The sequence below is a fragment of the Lissotriton helveticus genome, chromosome 2_1 (assembly GCF_964261635.1).
Source record: "Lissotriton helveticus chromosome 2_1, aLisHel1.1, whole genome shotgun sequence".
Classification (NCBI taxonomy): domain Eukaryota; kingdom Metazoa; phylum Chordata; class Amphibia; order Caudata; family Salamandridae; genus Lissotriton; species Lissotriton helveticus.
Window position 1 is genome coordinate 1225636049 of NC_136059.1, and position 20623 is coordinate 1225656671.

A 20623-nucleotide genomic window follows, 5' to 3' on the forward strand; every position below is an offset into this window, starting at 1 on the left:
CAATATAAATAATTAATAAAAAGGGAGACTAACCCTTATTGCGGCCGTCCTCACCGCCATAGCCCGAGGAGTGTTGGCGCTGCCTCGCGCCGGTTGTACCTAGCCGGAAATCACTGCCGCGGCCCGGCGCTGTCGAGGGGACCCCCCCCCCGCTGTGGTAGGCATTGTTGCGGCGCCCCCCGGTACAAGGAGAGGGCCGCCGAAGTGAAGAGAGGGCCGAGTTAGGCCCTGAGGCCGCCGTCACCCTCATCACGTGACGGGGGCGCCGCGTCAGTAGCCGCGCCCCGCCCCTACTGGTGCCTGATTGGATCGTGGCCGCACCCCCTGAAGGCCGCGAACAGATTGGCTGCCTGTCGGGCAGCCAGAGGGAGAGAAGCCGAGCCTAAGCCCCAGGTCCACGTGAGGTAGGGGGAGCCCGGGTGAAGACGGAGGTAGGAGGCGCCGGGGCGGGGCCCCCTGTGCCCCGGAGGGAGCCCCGGTGAGAGCGACCGGAGCGGGAGACCACTCCGCCGGTCAGGACCGGCAGGAGTGTGGAGGGAGAGCCCCGCGTGTGTCCCGCGCCTCCCCCTCCACTGCCTGCGAGTGGCCTTGGGCCCAGAAGGTGCCCGCAAGCCCCATCAACCAGCACCAGCAGAGGAGGCCTACCGAGGTCCCGGAGGAACCCAAGTGCCCCCGTCGGTGAAAGAGTGCCCCGAGTGTTGCTGCGAGTCCTGCGGCTGGCTGCAGGAGCACAGAGGGGAGGGCCTCGAGGCACATTGTCAGTGCCTGGCCCTAACTCCAAGGAGAAACCTGCCAAAACAGCCGAAGCCCGGTGAGTGTGGGGAGGGTGGAAAGGGCAACGGGGCACAGGGTCGGTGCTCGCCCCCCCCCCCGTTTTTCTGGCCGGAACTCAGTGGGCCGTCAATTCTTGAACGTAGAGTCCCAGGACACAGGGACTCCAAAGGTTGGTTCTGTGTAGTGAAATGTGGCCTGACTGCTGAAAGGGTCTGCTCCTGATACTAGGAAAGAGGTGTACCAACCTAATGCTGCAGCGTTGGGCCCCAGCAGACGGTGCCAGTTGTAGAGGGCAAGATATCTAAGCCCATTGGGGTTCTCCGCAGGGTTTTTGATGCCCCATGAGTTAGGGCCAAGCCTTATGCCCGAGCGGGATGCCTAGCTTACTGCGTCCCATGCCCAGGGAATTGTTTGATACGCATAGCCAGGTGATATGCCTAATGAAATGCACATTTTTACCTGTTGCCTGATTTTCCCTGAAATGTTTAGGCCTGACATCCGATCTACCTGTCTATGCCCCGAGGAGAGATTGCCCTATGTTGAGGTTCACAGGCCTAGAGTCAGGTACATGTTAAATGCATAAATGCCCCCAGGTTCAATGCGATTTGGGCCTAGTGTTAATGTGATTGCTACCTGCATGACCTCCATGAGTTAGGGCCGAGTTTTATGTTAATGCTGGGTTGATGCTTAGGCAGATGGTTTCGCGCCCAGTGTGCTGATGGCCTAGTATTAAGTCCTGATGGGGGGTTATGTATGCTGTTGTATACTCCCTGATGTTTTATACTAATGGTCCTGCCCCTATGCTGGCCTGACGTGTCCTTCCAGGCCCCTGGTTACATCCCATGTTAATGAGCAAGCCTTGCTGCTTTATTACAGGTGCTCCTGTCTGTTATCATGTGCTGTGATGCCATGAAGTTCTTCCTTTACAGGGGTCGGGTTGGAGTTATAGTGCACGGTGTGTACTTATGCTAATGTTGTATTTTGCAATTACAGCCTACTACTAAGGATTAGAGCCTGAGTTGGCCCCGCCATATTGACCCCAGGTTTAATGTCAATTTAATCACATTCTTTTCCCTTCAGCCATGGACTTACGGACTGAACCTCTTTTCCATTGTCCCCCTTGTAAATAATCCCCCCTGATACACTTGGCTCTGGTGCCAGTTGGCGCCGGGTTGTGATACCACTGTTTATGCATTTTTTTGCCTTGCAGGTTGGAGAGTGTAACGGGGTGTCCCCGACACCGATCCCCGTTATAGACACTGGACCCGATTGCTCCCCATTGCCTTTGAGACATTGTACAACTCCTCCCTCTTGTGTCCCTCAGCAGATGGACTACCGAGGGGCTGGATCCGAGACCGCCTCTGGCCGAGACAGAGAACAGAGCTGGCCCTTTAATTATCAGAATGTGGACGAATGGGCGGAGCTTCAGGAGGGAGGAACGCCGTCAAAGGCGGAAACAGAGAGAGAAGAGTCGTGTTTGTTCACCTGGAGAGAAGACGAGGAAAGAGTGCGGAGAGAGACGGAAGCGAGCTGGACGAAGGAGTCGCAGACTGGAGGAGAAGTCCCCTTCGTGGAGAGAACGCCAGGAGGCCACCGATTCAACGCGTCGCCCAGCCACTCACCCAGGGGAGGTGTGTGGCTCAACCAGGTGCGTGACCGTATCAGAGGCTGGGTGGGAAGGAAGGGAGGTCCCGTTGTAATATAGCGGATTCCCTGGTTCCCGGTTTCCCCCTATCCTGAGCACACCCACCCCTTGCGTCTTCACCACTTGCACATAGGTTCAGAGCACGTGTGAGTTTGCTTCCTCACTCCCTTTTCCCGAAGTGATCAGTCTGAGTAGGACGCCTGCCTCACAAGCTGCCCTTTTCTTTTGTTTCCATCGGTCCTGAGGCGAGACGGTGTCAAGACGGATCCGGACGAAACCAAACCCCGAAGAAGCCAGACCGGCTATCGGAGGACCCCGTACGGAGAGAAGAACCGACCTAGGAAGTCCCGAAGTCGTTCTCCCCGACGCACCACCCTTACAAGAAAGACTTGTTCTGACCATTTGTTTAGCTCAATAAAGCCCGTTGTTACCAGAACCCGACTGCTGCACTTCTCTGCTGTCCGCTCCAGTCCTGCCGCGGTTACAGTGGTGGAGAATGCGGGCATAAACCCCATCTGTACCTGGAAGATGGAAACCGTTATTGAGCAGCTTGCCAAAGGACAAGAGAAGCTAGAATGGGTAGCCGAACAACAACTCAACGCCACCCAAGTCAATACCGAACTATTGAAGGAAGCATTGGCCACCTGACCATCGGCCCCTTGGGTAGATCCCGTCTCACCCGGAACCGGAGTGGAGCGTGTTATACCCCATGGTTCGGCTGCCATCGCTCTACAGAAATACCAGCCTGGGGAGGATCCGGACGCATTCCTCCTGAATTTTGAACGTGCCGCCAGGGCTTGTGGTTGGCCTGTGGTGAAATGGCCGTTCTTTCTAGCGCCTCTCCTGGTGGGTGAGGCCCAAGCCGCGTACCAGGTGGCCAACCCCACCGGGGACACCCCCTACCATGAGGTAAAACGGATCATACTGGACCATCTGGGGCTAGACGCCGAGGCCTACCGTCTACGCTTCCGGAAGGAACGGGGGCCCCTGGGGAGAACCCTAAAACGCTATTCGTTCAGTTAAAGATGGCGGCCGACAAATGGTTAACCCCCTCTGTCAGCACTAAGGGGGAAATAATGGACCGGATATATCTAGAGCAGTATTTAGAAGCACTGCCCTACGCCACGCTGAGATGGCTTAGGCAGCACCATGACCTCACGACAGCCCAGGCTATAGAAATGGCCTCCTCGTTTGCCCGGGCTCAGCCACGGAACCCTGCATGGGAACCCGAAAAGACTCCTAGACCAGCTCCCAAACAGGAAAAGAAGCCAATACGTCATGTAGAAGTACCCAAGCCTCGACCCTGGAGATCAGAAAGCCCGGGAACTCCCGGACCTCAATGCTTTGACTGCGGAAATTGGGGACATATCGCCAGACACTGTCCCAAACGACGACCCCCGGAAGAACCAATGGAGGTGGGATACCTTCCCAAATCTGTCCTCTTCTCAGCCGAGATGGGTGGCACGTACAGAGTAAGTGTCAGGGTAAACGGGACCCATATACCTGCCCTTTTAGACTCCGGGTGTAGACAATCTGTGATACAGACCAAACACGTTACGCTTTCCCAGTATGTTCCTCGGCAAATGGTGAGCATTAGGTGCGTACATGGCGATGTACGGCCTTACCCGGTGGCTAACGTACCCATACACCTTAAAGAGGGGGATTACCAGACGGTTAAGGTAGGGGTGTTGGCCTCGTTACCCGAGGACCTCATTATAGGTACTGACAACCCTCGTTTTTTGTCTCTGTTTAAAGCCAGTTTTGAAAGACAAGGCCGCCCCTGTCCTCCAGTAGACAGATCTAGAAACCCCTGCCCCGCGATGCTCTCCCCGGATCCCTGGGTATTAGACAGGAGTTTCCGATTCGCCCAGTCCAATGATCCGACCCTTTTTAACGCCTGGGAGCAGGCCCATCAGGCACAAGGACAGCCCCCCGATAAATTCCCCCGATTTACCATTAGAAGCGATCTGTTATATCGCGAAGGGAACCCCAACGAGGAGGCTCAACTCCTAGTGCCAGTGTCCTTTCGCAACCAGGTATTATTCTTTGCCCAAAGCCACTTACTTGCCGGCCACACCGGAGGAGAAAAGACCACCCAGAATATTCTAAGACACTTCTACTGGCCCGGCATATATAAAGACACGGCTGAGTACTGTAAGGAATGCACCATATGTCAAAAAAAGAACATGACCATGCCCCCATCCGTTCCCTTACAGCCTCTCCCTATCATTGGAAAGCCCTTCGAAAGGATTGGTATGGACCTCATCGGTCCCCTCCCAAAAACCCGAAAGGGCTACCAGCATGGCCTCGTAATGGTAGACTATGCCACCCGATTTCCGGAGGCCTTTCCATTGACAGCGGCTACGACAAAACAGGTGGCTGAGAGAATGATAGAGGTATTCAGTAGAGTGGGTTTCCCATAGGAAATACTTACGGACCAAGGTACCCCGTTTGTGTCGAAACTCATGAAGGAAGTCTGCCGGAACCTTGACATACACCAGATTCGCACTTCCGTGTACCATCCACAAACCGATGGCCTTGTGGAAAGGTACAATCGAACGCTCAAAACGACACTCCGTAAAATGCTAGAGGTCAGCGGGGCTGAGTGGGACCAGATCTTACCCCTGTCTCTATATGTCATCAGAGGACAACGCCAAAGTAGTTTAGGCCTTGCATCGTTAGAACTCCTCTACGGCAGACAACCCCGGTCCTTGATGGAAATGACAAAAGACGCCTGGGAGAATGAATTGCACGAGGAGACAGCCAGTTCCTTGGAATATGCACAGAGCCTAAAAGCACGGTTGGGGAAACTGAGGGACCTGGCCTTTACTCACCTGGAAACCCAGCAGAAACGCCAGAAGGCCTACTACGACAAAGGAAAAAGGTGGAGACATCTGAAGATAGACGACTGGGCCTTAGTCCTCCTCCCTTCGTCCAACCAGAAGTTTCGAGCGGAATGGGTGGGTCCCCATAAAGTGGTCGAAACCATTGGAAAGACCAGTTACCGGTTGCAGATAGGACCAAAGAAAACACAAGTATACCACATCAATCTTTTAAAGAAATGGTTGGGTTCCGTGCCCTCTGGAGTCCATCTATCAGAGACCGTGCCTGCCCGTTCAACCCGCAATGAGTTACTGATAAATGATGAGCTGACCTCTACTCAGGCCCAGGAATTAAAGGAAGTATTGTTACGACATGACACCCTATTCTCTAATCTACCGGGCAGAACGACGATGGCCGAGCACAGCATTGATACGGCCCCGGGGAAGACTGTAAAAATCAAGCCCTATAGGGTACCGGAAGCCAGGAGGAGAGCCATGCAAAAAGAAGTGGAGGATATGCTACGGTTAGGTGTTATCCGACCATCAAAGAGCAACTGGTCCAGTCCAATCGTAATGATCCCCAAACCAGACGGCTCGAGGAGATTTTGCATGGATTTCCAGGCACTAAATGCGATCTCCAGCTTCGACGCCTATCCCCTCCCGAGAGTCGACGAACTGATTGAGCGTTTGGGAGAAGCCAAGTATATCACAACGCTGGACCTTACTAAAGGCTACTGGCAGGTGCCATTAAAGGAGGAAGACCGAAGAAAAACTGCCTTCAGTACCCATGAAGGGCACTTTGAGTTTACAGTCCTCCCCTTCGGCCTACATGGAGCCCCGGCCACCTTTCAGCGACTCATGAACACCGCCCTGAAAGATGTCTCGGAGTTTGCCTCGGCTCATCTGGACGACATAGTCATCCACAGTCCTACCTGGTCCTCCCATTTGGAACATTTACATGAGGTATTTGTAGCCCTAGAAAAAGCGGGCTTGAAAATTAATGCCAAGAAATCGAAAGTCGCCTATCAAAAGGTGAAATACTTAGGATACGTCCTCGGCCACGGGCTCATCGAGCCCCAGATTGAAAAGATAAGGGCCATAGCTGAGACGCCCTTTCCCTCCAACCGTAAACAGTTAAGAGCATTCCTCGGATTGGTAGGGTATTACCGACGCTTCATACCCCAATTCTCACACATAGCTGCCCCCCTGTCCGACTCTCTGAGACATCCCGGGAAATCCAATACGCCCCTCCTACCCACTGAGGCCATGCAGGCAGCGTTCACTCATCTCAAACATATCATCACGTCATCCCCCGTTCTGACCTCTCCTGACTTCTCTAAACCCTTCACGCTGCACACCGACGCCTCCGATTATGGCATAGGGGCCGTGCTTTCTTAGACTGGACAGGACGGTAGGGACCATCCCAGCCTTTACGTGAGCCGTAAGCTTTTTCCCCGGGAACTGAGGTATGCCACCATTGAGAAGGAGTGTTTGGCTGTCAAATGGGCTGTTGAAAAATTGTCCTACTACCTGGAAGGGCATCCGTTTACCCTGTTCACTGACCACGCCCCCTCCTATGGATGGCCCGTAATAAGTCCAATAACGCACGTGTGATGCGCTGGTTTTTGTCCCTACAGCCGTATGCCTTTTCAGTGAAACATAGAAAGGGTGTGGAGAACGTGGGGGCCGATTACCTGTCTCGGCATCCGCTCCCCGAACGTAAGCGTCCTAGGGGGGAGGTTTGTAACGGGGTGTCCCCGACACCGATCCCCGTTGTAGACACTGGACCCGATTGCTCCCCATTGCCTTTGAGACATTGTACAACTCCTCCCTCTTGTGTCCCTCAGCAGATGGACTACCGAGGGGCTGGATCCGAGACCGCCTCTGGCCGAGACGGAGAACAGAGCTGGCCCTTTAATTATCAGAATGTGGACGAATGGGCGGAGCTTCAGGAGGGAGGAACGCTGTCAAAGGCGGAAACAGAGAGAGAAGAGTCGTGTTTGTTCACCTGGAGAGAAGACGAGGAAAGATTGCGGAGAGAGACGGAAGCGAGCTGGACGAAGGAGTCGCAGACTGGAGGAGAAGTCCCCTTCGTGGAGAGAACGCCAGGAGGCCACCGATTCAACGCGTCGCCCAGCCACTCACCCAGGGGAGGTGTGTGGCTCAACCAGGTGCGTGACCGTATCAGAGGCTGGGTGGGACGGAAGGGAGGTCCCGTTGTAATATAGCGGATTCCCTGGTTCCCGGTTTCCCCCTACCCTGAGCACACCCACCCCTTGCGTCTTCACCACTTGTACATAGGTTCAGAGCACGTGTGAGTTTGCTTCCTCACTCCCTTTTCCCGAAGTGATCAGTCTGAGTAGGACGCCTGCCTCACAAGCTGCCCTTTTCTTTTGTTTCCATCGGTCCTGAGGCGAGACGGTGTCAAGACGGATCCGGACGAAACCAAACCCCGAAGAAGCCAGACCGGCTATCGGAGGACCCCGTACGGAGAGAAGAACCGACCTAGGAAGTCCCGAAGTCGTTCTGCCCGACGCACCACCCTTACAAGAAAGACTTGTTCTGACCATTTGTTTAGCTCAATAAAGCCCGTTGTTACCAGAACCCGACTGCTGCCCTTCTCTGCTGTCCGCTCCAGTCCCGCCACGGTTACAGAGAGATACTAAACTACTTACTAATTTTCCAACTCAAGCTGGTGTCCTGCCTCTTTTGTGGTGTGCCTGTTTAGTCGTCTGTGGGTACTGCGTGAGTGCTTCACATGTCCTCCGAAGTTTGGCCTGCCCGCTTAGTTCCGTGCTAACCCCCTGGAGATTTGGTAACCCCATTTCTTACATGAGCGTTTTATCATAAGCCACATAACAAAGTAACACAATATGTTGGAAAACAAGAGACACAGCGGCAATTACTATACTATAAAACACTATAGACTGTTTCCTTCAATCTTATCATAACTAAAGTGTCCAGAATGGAATATTTCATCAGTGACCTTGAGCCAATGCAGCATGATGTTATGCATATACGGCTAAAAAAAGGATGAATATATAAGTATAGAAGAATATACGGACCAGGATGATCACTGCCCTAAATTGCACGCTGATTCTGGTGGACTCCGCCAAATCGCTGGGAATCACACTGGATAAAAACTTTAACATGCAAACACACATCAACGTATTGGCTAAAAATGCCTGTTTTCACCTCAGCTATTTCAAAAAAATGAAACCATTCATCAAGAGCCCTGACCTCAAAACGGCAGTTCAGGCCTTAGTCATATCGAGGTTGGAATACTGATGTACTACCCTCTTGGGGCTGCCCAAAATCTCAACAACCCCTCTAAAAGCTTGTCTCAACGCAGCAGCAAGACTCTTAACAGGATCTAGGAAATTTGACCATATATTTCCACATCTCAAGGCGCTCAACTGACTAGCCAGAATCCACCTGAAGATGGCCTGCATTACTCATAAAGCTCTCCACCACAACACCCCCCAGTACCTAGCTCTGAAACTCACTTTATCTGGAGGAAACAGACACTCTAGGAGCTCCGACAACCTACTCTTGAAACCCACTGGTTTCAGTAAGAAACAAACTTCCAACAGAGCGTTCTCCGGAGCGGCACCAAGAATTTGGAACTCGCTACTTCCATGCATCATAAAAATCTTGTCTACACCTTTATTCAAAAGGGAAGCAAAATCATTCCCGATGAGCAAATTCCTCCCTTAACTCTGCACGTCTCACCATTTGGTGCCCTACTAGCACAGCAGCCTTTTCACTGACTTACAAGGCACAGTACTAGTCCACTTCCTCAAACTGCTTTCCACATTCCCCATATTGACATCTATGCCTCTTTGACTTATTCGTACGCAAACTTGCTCCTACTGCTATGTATAAACCATCTCCATCATTGTTTCTGCTACCTGCCAAAACTTGTTAAAAATGTCTTGATACTAAATCTGCTATGTTTTGCAAGAAGTTTTATTTGTACGCTGCTTCTTGCCTAAACTTGTTAAAAATGTTTTGATACACCCTCTGATCTTGTTAGAAAAAGTTTTATTCTTACTCTGATTTTTGTAAAGCGCTCTGATACCCTAAACTGGGTCTTGTTCGAAAATATAGAAAACTCTAAAAATAAAAAATAGTAATAGGTGCTGAACACTGTAATTATACAAAATAATAAAATTCCTTCAGTATTAACATATTGTCCATGGTGTCCAAACTTATAAGATCTAATAAGATGACATTTATGCCTTCCTAATTCGCCTGTTGTGCATGTAAAGAAATGGTAGATTACTATAGAGGTACTCTGTAGAATACAACCTATGTAATTGTATCCGTACTGCACTGGTTTCATATGATTTTCTCTATGGAAGAGGAATGACCATAGAAAACTGACATTTATATTATCATGAGAGATGTGAAATCTATATTAAATCCCTAGGTTCATTTCTTCTTTGTTTCTTCTTTTGTGTTCTGAATATTTATAATTATTGCAATGAAATGATCAAGATAATGTATTCAAAGCTATATATATGTGGATTTTGAAATTTTGTGATACATTAAGATATGCATTAGCTATGTAAGGCTCTGTTTATTTTAAGAAATTTGAGGAGGATGGCTCACTCACGTAATGTGACATGATTCATCATTTGCCACCGCGTCCCACCCTTGTAAGCTGATACTACCAGGGTGGGCTCAAGCTCGGGCTGGGGCTTACCTGAGGGAGTTCTTAGATAAGTCTTGCCTGGATAATATCGTGATCCAGCTAACTGGCTAAAAATACCTTAGGATACACTGCAAAAGTGTCCTTTATTCTGGTGGTATCACAAGTATATTAAAAAGTTATTAAAAGCATAACTACAGGGACATATACTGGTGTAATGACTGATATTCGTCTCTGTATACGAGTAAATATTCATACCAACATGTTTCTGCCTTCTGTAGGCCTATTCAGCTATGGCATTCATCAGGCTATGTCTATGCGTCCCTATACTGCAAGCAGTCAGTGCAGAGTATCCAAAGAGAAAGAATATGTGTATGGAGAGGACCAACCTCTCACTTATGGAAATTTCCAGTCAGAAACAACCTAAAGATACAGTTAAAGGAGAAAAAAGGAGTAAAAAGGAGGCAGCAAAAAACACATAATTTATATACTAATAAACAAATGGAACTCATTCAGTACATAATATTGAGGAGCCTATTATTTGCACACCCCAAGGTAAACTGCAGTTAAAAAAACCTTAGCAATATACAACAGTACACCCAATGTGATCAGGTAATTCTAGAGATATATTCATTGACACAATATGCATAAGTGGCACAGCCAACATGTGAAGACACAGAGGGTTGTTTTTACCTAGTTTAGTTGCACTAATTGCTGCATGGTCTGCTCGGGGTGGGTATCTCCTGTAGTCACACTCTGGTGGCAGAGTTATGTATGAATTTGTTTAGCAGTTAGGCATGAAGAAAAACAGAGAGAACATATTGCCTCGTATAGAACTAGACCATCTCCTCCCGTGAGGACCAAGAGCCTTTAATCTATAAATAAGATCTTTTGTCTATAATGACATTTCTTTCACTTACTTCGTCAAGGTAGAGAAGCCACTTTGTGTCCTACCGTACCCCTTTGAACAGCTGACTGGTGGAACATCCCTATCAGTAATCACCACCTTAAGAAATGCAGGGGCGTTTTCTATTTTGTTAATCGTCCTGTTGCTCATGCTGGAGGATGGTGGAGGCCCAAGCCTACCCACTGTGTGGTGTGAGGAGCTCCTCAGTCCTGTGGAGTCCGGGGGTCGCTTTTACTACAGTACCCGACCGCTCCAATACCACCTTGTGAAATGGAAGTGTATGCCAGGCTTTTTCTGTGGTTCGGCAATACTCACAACTCCTTTGTGGTTGAGGGTGTGTTTTTCCCTTGTTGGTAGGCATGTCACCTATGTCGTGTCCTACATACGCCCATGCATCATTGTTAGACCTGGTACCATTGGTGTGAGTCTCCCTTCCATTTTTTGCTGTTGTCTCCTCTGATTTTGATATGTTTTTGCTGGTTTACATGCTTTGTGCACTGAGCCACTGCTATTCAGTGCCACAGTGCAAGTGCTCCCTTTTGTAAATTGTTGTAATGGATTCGCGACTCCATGATTGTCTTATTTGCTCCACTTGTCCGACCCTAGTACAGTCCACCATGTGTGCCCAGGGCCTGTAGATCAAATGCTGCTAGTGGGCTTGGTAGTTTGGTCTGCCCTGTTCCCATGATGCACTGGGCCAGGGACAGACTAATTTGCATGTAGCCAGGTTCTGAACTGGGATGGTGCAGTGAGCTAAAAAACGGTGATGGATCAAGCCCTGATCTGTTGACTGGGTAGGAGTGTTCTGCTTAATTCAGATACTCTGTCCATCACCACCCCCCTTTTCTGAACCGTTTTGGCCACCATAAGCGTGGCAGGGTAAGCTCAGATGTGAGTCCCTTGCTCACTGCACCATCAGGATTCAAGCAAGCCGGGCCGACGACGGCTGAAATGCCAGAAACCGGTCCCCGGAAGCTTGTTTCCTTTCCAGTAAAGAATTGGCTTGGTAGTTTGGTCTGCCCTGTTCCCATGATGCACTGGGCCAGGGACAGACTAATTTGCATGTAGCCAGGTTCTGAACTGGGATGGTGCAGTGAGCTAAAAAACGGTGATGGATCAAGCCCTGATCTGTTGACTGGGTAGGAGTGTTCTGCTTAATTCAGATACTCTGTCCATCACCACCCCCCTTTTCTGAACCGCTAGTGGGCTTGCAGCACTGATTGTGCCACCCACAGAAGCAGCTTGTAAAGTGTGTCTCAGGCCTGCCATTGCAGAGCCTGTGTGCAGTCTAGTACTAGTAGAAAGGTCCGTCGCACTCGTGTTACAATCAAGTTTTATAAACTTGAACCGTTGTCTCAAATTTAATCTTTGGGTTTGGGTCTGCAGGTTGTCGCCTCCTGTCCTTCTGGCGAAAATACTTGAAAACCAAAGTTACTGCCCTGCCCGTCGGGAAAGGGTCACTACCTGTAGACTCTCATAAAGCAAGGGAATCGCTTTTCCACAATCAATTCAGTCAAGTATGGAAATGTTCAAAATCTATTTCTCAAAGTATTCTTTTGTCAAGGTTGCAACAAATTTTTCTTCTGCATTCGAAAATGTTTATATGTATCTTGTTCAAAACCACATGGACTCTTTGTATCCAAATATTCTGTTAGGTCTTCACAGAGTTACATATTGCTCCTATGCATTTCGGGACCAGCCCTTCGTCAGGGGATGTTCCCTAGAGAAAAGCTAAATAAAATATATCCCACTTAATCCAAAAACAATAGCTGAATGCGAATGTTAATTCAAAATAGTTCTAAAAAGTGTTCAGTGATGAATCAAAAGTGCCCAGTGATTCGTTAAGAGCGATTCGTAAAGTCGGAGACAAAGGAACTGTGGGGTGGGATGTGCGCTGATATATCAGCAAAAACGTATTTGCTTACTCGGCGTGACGGGTGAAATGAACAACGGAAAACGTGCCGATGGTGAACGGGACAAATTACGGTCTAAACCACAGGGTGTTGGTCTTGTTAGGCTCGCGGTACTCGCTGTTGTAAAGAAAAAGAGCAGGGTTCATACCTGTGAGATCTAAAAACGAGTTTCATGTAAATTCCTTGGTGTCCGCCTGTAGTGGTTTCCAAGATGGTGTAACTAGGCAGAATAGCCTATGGTTTTAAAACCTGGGTGTGCAGGGTTAACTTCCGGCGTGACGTGAATGTGACGCTACGTAATTTTAGTGCCTGTAAAAGAATTAAAACGGGCCGCCATCATAATCAGCCCCTTAGTATGCCTGAACTTAGAATGTTAAAATCATCTTTTAGTGAACGTGGTTTTTACATTCTGTGTTTGAAAATACCACTTTTAGAAAGTAAGTATGTTCTTGCCTAATCATCCAGCCTGCTGCCTCTGCTAGGTTGTGTATTGCACGTCTGGTTTGTGAGTGACAGGAGAGCTTGGCCTCCAGCAGTCTGATGAGTCAGGGCTGGGCTGAATAGGACCTTGGCTGAATAGAGAGGGGGGAGCGGAGATTAACTTTAACTCCCCTGAGCCCTCATAGAATAGAGAGTAGGGAAGGAGATTTCCTTTCAGCTACCTGGGCCAGGTCTGCTTTCAACAATGGTTTCTCCACCTCCTGGCAGGAAGCTGCACAGAACTGGGTTTGGCTGGGCACAGGCACCCTCTGCCTTCAGAGGACAAGGGATTTACTGGTATAAATATTGGGGTCCAGACCCCAAGACTTTAAATCACTTTTGGGAATTGAGACAAACCTTTGCCAAGTAAAGGAACCAGAAGAAGCTGAAGTAGTTGACTGCCCCTGTGCCAGTGCGCTATTTTCTGGAGTTGGCCTGCAGGGGTTGCTTATTTGCCAAGGAAAGGAGAAGGAACTTTTATTGAACTTTAATCATCTTGCTTGCTAGGAATTCTGTCTGCAGAAGCCTGTGTATTGTTGGGAGCTGGAAGCGCGACTCAAACGAGAAGAAGCGTGTCGCAGTCGCAGCTGTTGCCGTCGCATCACCAGAGAAGCATGTCACCACCGCAAGGGTCGCTGTCGCATCACCAGAGAAGCATGTCTCCGTCGCAGCTGTTTGTCGTCGCATCACTGGAGAAGCGTGTCACCACCGCAAGGGTGGCTGTTGCATCACTGGAGAAGCATGTCGCAGTGCCTGTCGTGGCTCAGAAGTTCCAGAGTCGCCGCACGGCCATCTGGCGTGCACGCATCACCTTCATGTCGTCGCATCGCATCAAAGGCGCCAATTTTTCGCATCTCACTGGATCGTCGCATCACATCAAGGCTCCATCTTGCCGCATCGCAACCGGAACGCAACACGAGATTGGCGCATCACCTCCTCTCCAGTAAGGAACAGATGCATCAACTACTTTGCGCAAGCACTGAGGAACAGACACATTGCCTCCCCCGAAGCAACGAACCGACGCATCGTTCTCCCTGCGAACCTTTTATTTATCTTGCGTTACACATCCAAAGGTACTTTGTGAGAAACGTGTCGCATTTACCATCAACTTTGAATTAAGCTATTTCTACCATCTAAAAGTTATTTTTCTAATACTGTATTGTGGATGTTTGTTGTTTTGAGTCTTGTGTTAAGTCTATATAAAGAATACTTATTTTGGGGGAGGAGCTTCGCGCGCACCCAAGATGGTCGCGTGAGCACAGGGCTCCCGGACCCTCGCCACCTCCATCGACTATCCTGTAATTTATCCTGGTTCGGACGACGGGTGTTTATTGGCACGGTTCTACTGCTCATTTATTTGTTTCAGCGAACTTTTTTGGACTTCGGGGTCCAGAGCTACAGACTGTCGCAGTTTTTTTGGCCTGCTCCATGGTGACGCCCCGCGCTATCTTGTCTCGCTTGCCGTCCAGTAAGGGAACAACAACGGACTGCCAGACTTGCGTGGGCTGGCGATAGCTTTCGGTTTCGATTCCTGTCCGGAGCTCAACCTGACTTTGTAGGCTCCGTGGACGGCCGGACGATCCTACACCCTTGGCCTTTCCGCTCCTACTGCCGATCTGTAGCGGCTTCCAGTTCTGAGACTGGCACCACCCTCGTCCTTTTGGTCCTACATTTGCTTCCGCAGTCACCATTTTTACCCGTCAACAGGCGACCCGTACGGGTCCAGGATCCAAGATGGCCACCAAGCCTGAGAGTGGGAAGCGCGGGCCTAAACCGGGCGTTCGAGGGAGTGCTCTGCAGACGAACATTATGGACCGGTATACCCTAGCTAAGGGATCTCCGGGAGCGGCAGCTAAACCCTCGACGACCATGCCGGAGGACTCATCGATTGAAGACGAGCCCTCGCTGCGAGATCTCATGGGTGCCATCACTGGTATGAAGGCCTCATTGGGGCAACAGTATGAGGCCTTGACTCTTAAACTGGATACGGTGGCTATTGATGTCAATCTGATCAGGGCGGACTTGGCGAAGACAAACGAAAAGGTCAAGTCCCTGGATCTTAAGACCTCTAGCCTGGTCACCGACGTCTCTGAATTACAGGCTGAAGTCGGGAATCTGAGGAAAGCCAATGATTATTATTCTGGGCGCCTAGAGGACTATGAAAGCCGTGCCAGGCGCAATAACATCCGCCTGATTGGGGTCCCGGAATCATCGACTGCTGCTCGACGGACCTATTGGTGGAAGACCTGGTGCTGAATCACTTGGCGCCCAAGGGTCTCAGCAAGTTCTTCGCTGTAGAACGTGCTCACAGGATCCCCGGCGGCACACCTAAATCGGGCGCTAACCCTCGACCCATCATTGCGAGGATCTTTCATTTCCGAGACACAGACGCTATCCTGCAGGCTTCGCGGCAGTCTGGTCCCATTGCCTTTGAGAACTCTACTGTCAGCTTCTATCCGGACTTTACACAACAGGTCCAGAAACAGAGGCTGGGGTTCCAAGGGGTCAAGAAGAGACTCCGGGAAAGGTCTATGAAGTATGCCATGCTCTTTCCGGCCCGTTTGCGGGTGGTACATAGGGATCGTACTTTTTTCTTCGACCATCCTGGGGTCGTGAGTGACTGGCTTGACACGCTGCCTACGGATCATGAACCTTTTGAGGATTCTGGCAAGTCGGATCGGACGGAAGGTGGCCCGACAGAGCAGGAGTAGCTGTTGACTTTGACCCCGGACCCTTCCCGTTGGCTTTGAACTGTGCTATGCTGTGTTCTTAATGTTTGCAAGTAATAGTCTTTTTGGGGGTGGGTGGGGGGTGAGCGGGTCCTTTCTCCTCCTGGGTTTTCTTTTCGTAGACTAGTTGGGTGGTTGGGCGACAGGCACACTGCAAGTTTATGGGGCTCTTTGGTCTTCAGCAGGGGTGCGGGGTATAGTTGTTTTGACATTGTTGGGGGTACTGGGTTGTTTGTTTGAATTTTATTGTTACTTGCAAGGCGAAGGAAGGGCGCACTCCTGTTTTTTGCAGTCGCTTTGGGTGTGGGGCGGGGAAGGGGCTGAACACGGGGATGGGGATAGGGGACTTCGGTTATTCTGTTGGAACGTGAACGGGTTGGGGGATGGGATTAAGAGGAGGGTGGTGTTGCAATTGCTGAAACGTTTGACTCCAGATGTCGTTTTACTGCAGGAGACTCATTTGCTCGGCAACAAGTGCTACGCTTTGAATAGGCGTGGTTATCGCCTTGTGGCGCACTCGGGTTTCACTTCGGGCTCTAGGGGGGCGGGCATCCTGGTTCGGACCTCCCTCCCCTTGGCCATTGATGATGTCATTCTGGATGATAAGGGACGATATGCCGCCATCGTGGGGCGCTGGGAGGGGAAGGTTCTTATTCTGATTTCTGTGTACGTGCCCCCGGGCCTCCAGGCCACCACATTTGCTGATCTGAGTGAACTTATCCTGGGTCTCCCCGAGGGTCTGCTTTTGGTCGGGGGTGACTTTAATGCGGTGGTATCGGGGATGCGTGATCGTCACCCTCCCAGGGAACTGCCGAAGGCCCAGACTTTGTTGAGTGACTTCCTGGAGACGCTGGGGCTCACTGATTGCTGGCGGTTGCTTCACCCGGGACAGTTGCAGTATACCTATCATTCTGGTGCTCATGGTAGTCTCTCGAGGTTGGACCACGTATTACTGCCCTCGGCCCATGCATCCCTCATACGGGAAGTTAAACATCTGGCTCGGGACATCTCGGACCATTCTCCTCTTTGGCTGGTGGTTGATGCACGGCAGGGTTCGGCGGGCCGAGTGGCTCCGATCATCCCCTGGTATTTGAAGGACCCCAGGGTCAGGGATGAGTTGGTTAAAGCACACGATTGTTATTTTGTGGAAAATGTGGGCTCTGTTTCCTCCCCTAGTTTACTTTGGGAAGCTTACAAGACGGTCATTCGTGGCCAGGCCCTCTCATTGATTGGTAGCGTGAAGTTGGCCAACCGTGCTGAGATGGTTCGACTTGAGGGGGAGGTCACGGCCCTGGAGGAACACTTGGAATCTGGTGTTACCACTGAGGGGTTACATCTACTGGAGTTGAAGCAACATGAATACAGAGCTCTGGTCACTGAAGCTGCTAAGGAAATGGGGAGGGAACAGCAGGGGCGCTTGTATGATGTGGGTGATAAGGCTGGGAAACTGCTTGCTTGGTTGGATAAGAGGGAGAATGCAAGTCGTGTCGTCCCTGTGATTGTTGCGGAGAATGGAGAATGTTATACAGACCCTGTTGATATTGTTGCATGTTTTGCTGATTATTTCCGCGAGGTATACTCCCAGGTGTCTGATCGTTCGGAGCAGGACTCCTGCCTGCTATTGCGTGATATTGCACTTCCCCGATTGTCTGATATTGATAGAGATGCTCTGGATGCCCCGCCTACTGTGGACGAGATTGCCGCTGCTGTCCGTTCGGTCCGATCCGGCAAGGCCTCGGGCCCTAATGGGCTCCCCATTGAGCTATATAAACTGCGCCCGGACTCGCTAGCTCCTCATCAACGCCCTCTACGCCGGAACCACGGCCAAACTCCAGAAGAGACTCCAGCGGATCCAGAACGCCTCGGCGAGACTCATCCTCGACATCCCCCGACGCAGCCACATCTCCGGACACCTGAGAGATCTGCACTGGCTCCCGGTCAACAAGAGAATCACCTTCCGTCTCCTCACCCACGCGCACAAAGCCCTACACGACCAAGGCCCGAGCTACCTCAACAACCGGATCAACTTCTACACTCCCAAGCGCCTCCTCAGATCAACCAACCACGCCCTCGCCGCCGTCCCCCGCATCCGAAGAGAGACAACAGGAGGAAGGTCCTTCTCCTACCTGGCCGCCAAGACCTGGAACTCACTTCCCACCAATCTGCGCCTGACCCAAGACCACCTCTCCTTCAGGAAGAAGCTCAAGACCTGGCTGTTCGAGCAGTAGCGGCACCCCCCCCTCCCAGCGCCTTGAGACCCTACGGGTGAGTAGTGCGCTCTACAAATGACCTGATTGATTGATTGATTGATCTGCGCTCTATGTTTCTTGAGTCTTTGGAGGTGGGTTTTCTCCCGCCGGACCAGAGACTGGCCACTATTGTTGTCATCCACAAGGATGGTAAACCTCGGGATCGCTGTGCCTCTTTTCGACCCATTTCATTGATTAACGCGGAACCTAAAATCTTGGCCAGGATGCTGGCGACACGTTTGGCGACCGTTATTGGGGAACTGGTTCACCCTGATCAATCCGGCTTTATACCGCATCGCAACACAGCGCTTAACCTCCGGAGGTTGCATGGCGTCCTGGCACGGGCCGAGACGCTGCGTGAGCCCGCCATCTTGGCGTCCTTAGACGCTACGATGGCGTTTGATACGATAGAATGGCCATATTTGTGGGCGGTTCTTGCTAAGTTTGGTTTCGGTTCGGAGTTCGTTCGGTGGGTCAAATTGCTTTATGCCGGTCCCATGGCCCAGGTGGTGGTCAATGGTCGGGTCTCTGCGCCCTTTGCACTGAGCAGAGGGACGCGACAGGGCTGTCCCTTGTCCCCCTTGTTGTTTGCTCTCGCCTTGGAACCGTTGGCGGCCTGGTTACGGTGGGAACCGTCCCTGAGGGGCATTAGGTGGAACTCGGAGTTCGAGGACCGTGTATCTCTCTACGCTGATGATATTCTGCTTTATCTTACATCACCCCGTAAATCCCTCATTGTGCTGTTTGATGTCTTAACGTCCTTCCGCAAAAACTCGGGTCTTGTCATCAACTGGTCGAAGTCCTGTGTATACGTCCTGTCGGGTGCCGCCCCCCTTCTGCCAAGTGGATGTCCTATCCCGATTGTGAAAGATGGCTTTAAATACCTAGGCATTTTTATCACGCTGAGCCCTGCACTCCGGTTTGACCGTAATTTACTGCCCCCTCTTCAGCGCCTTCGGGCGGATGTGGTCGCCTGGGGGAAACTTCCTCTCTCTCCCCTGGGTAGAGCGGCATTGTTTAAGATGATGTCACTGCCCCGTTTCCTCTACGCATTGCAAAACACACTTGACGTTGTCCCGGCTACATACTTCCGTGAGGTTGAAAGTTTACAGAGGCAACTGGTGTGGGGGGGTAGGCCCCGGATCGCCATTGCTAAATTGTCGCTCCCGTGGTACGACGGTGGAATTGCTTTGCCTGATATCCGCCGCTATTATTGGTCGTCTCAACTGGGGGCGATAAATCATTGCATGTATGGCCCTTTGCCGAATCCGGCCTTCGAGATGGACAAATGGTTGCTACCGGGAGGTGACTTCAATAGAGCCCTCTACTCGAAACTCACCCCTCGCAACGTGACGGGCCCCACTAGGACGGCCGTCCAGGTGTGGCGACATGCTTCCATGGCGCTTGGGTGGGCTGATAAATTGACTCGTGCCACCCCCCTGTACGCGTCTGATAGACTTGGCTCACTTTGGCAGTTCCGGGGGTTTGATAGGTGGGACTTGATTGGTATCAGCAGGATTGATGATGTTTGGACTAAGGGGAGAATGAAGACGTTTGAGGAATTGAAAACCGAATACGCTTTGAGCGATCGCGAATTTTTTCGCTATGCGCAGGTCCGCCACGCGGTGCTCTCGGTCTTCCCTTCGGGTGTGGAGATACCGGAGTCGTCCCCGCTTGAAGACAGGGTACTGGATGGACATGTTCCTGATAGTACGATTTCGCTTATCTATAAAAAATTCATCAACTCCAGGTCTGATCTCCTGGTTCGCCTTAGAGAGGTCTGGACTAGTGATGGGCTGGAGCTGGACGATGAGGACTGGCAGGCGGCGATCTCCTCCCCTGAAGAGGTGGCCATCCAGGCGCGCCTTAGATTTGTGCAACTTAAAATCCTGCATAGAGTGTATGTCACTGGTCCCCGTTTGGTGCACATGGGCTTCTCTGTGGATGGTTTGTGTCGGCGTGGATGCGGTCTCCTGGGCACCTTTCTACATATCATCTGGGAGTGCCCTGAGATAGTGCGATTTTGGTCCCGTGTGCATGAAGTGATGAGTGAGGTTACGGGGGTGCGATCGATGCCGGAGGCTAGGAGATGCCTGTTGAACGTATGGGAACCGAATGACTACTCTGTGTCGCAGCTTCGGTGGGTGACCTTGGGCAATATGATTGCCAAAAGAGACATTGCGCAACTGTGGGGCGCTCAGGGCCCGCCCGGGATTCGGAAATGGAAACAAAACATGGACTGGTGTATGTTCAGAGAAAAAACTGTATATATTTCTCGAGGTACCCCCCGAAAATGGGGGAAGATATGGACTCAATGGAACACTTACCGTGGTGATATATGTGCCCCTCCTCTTCCTGACCCAGATGTTGCACCCACGTCCCCGTAGCCCGAGGGTTCCTTCACATACTATTGTATACTGGTTGCAATCTGATTCCTCTGCCCCCCCCCC

The 20623-nt window shown here is 51.0% G+C and overlaps 1 protein-coding gene across 2 annotated transcripts in view; it reads right to left on the reverse strand.

The window, feature by feature from the left end:
• PIGY (phosphatidylinositol glycan anchor biosynthesis class Y) overlaps positions 1–20623 on the reverse strand; it is a 330062-nt gene that overhangs the window by 13482 nt on the left and 295957 nt on the right. The gene's annotated exons all lie outside the window — the stretch shown is intronic.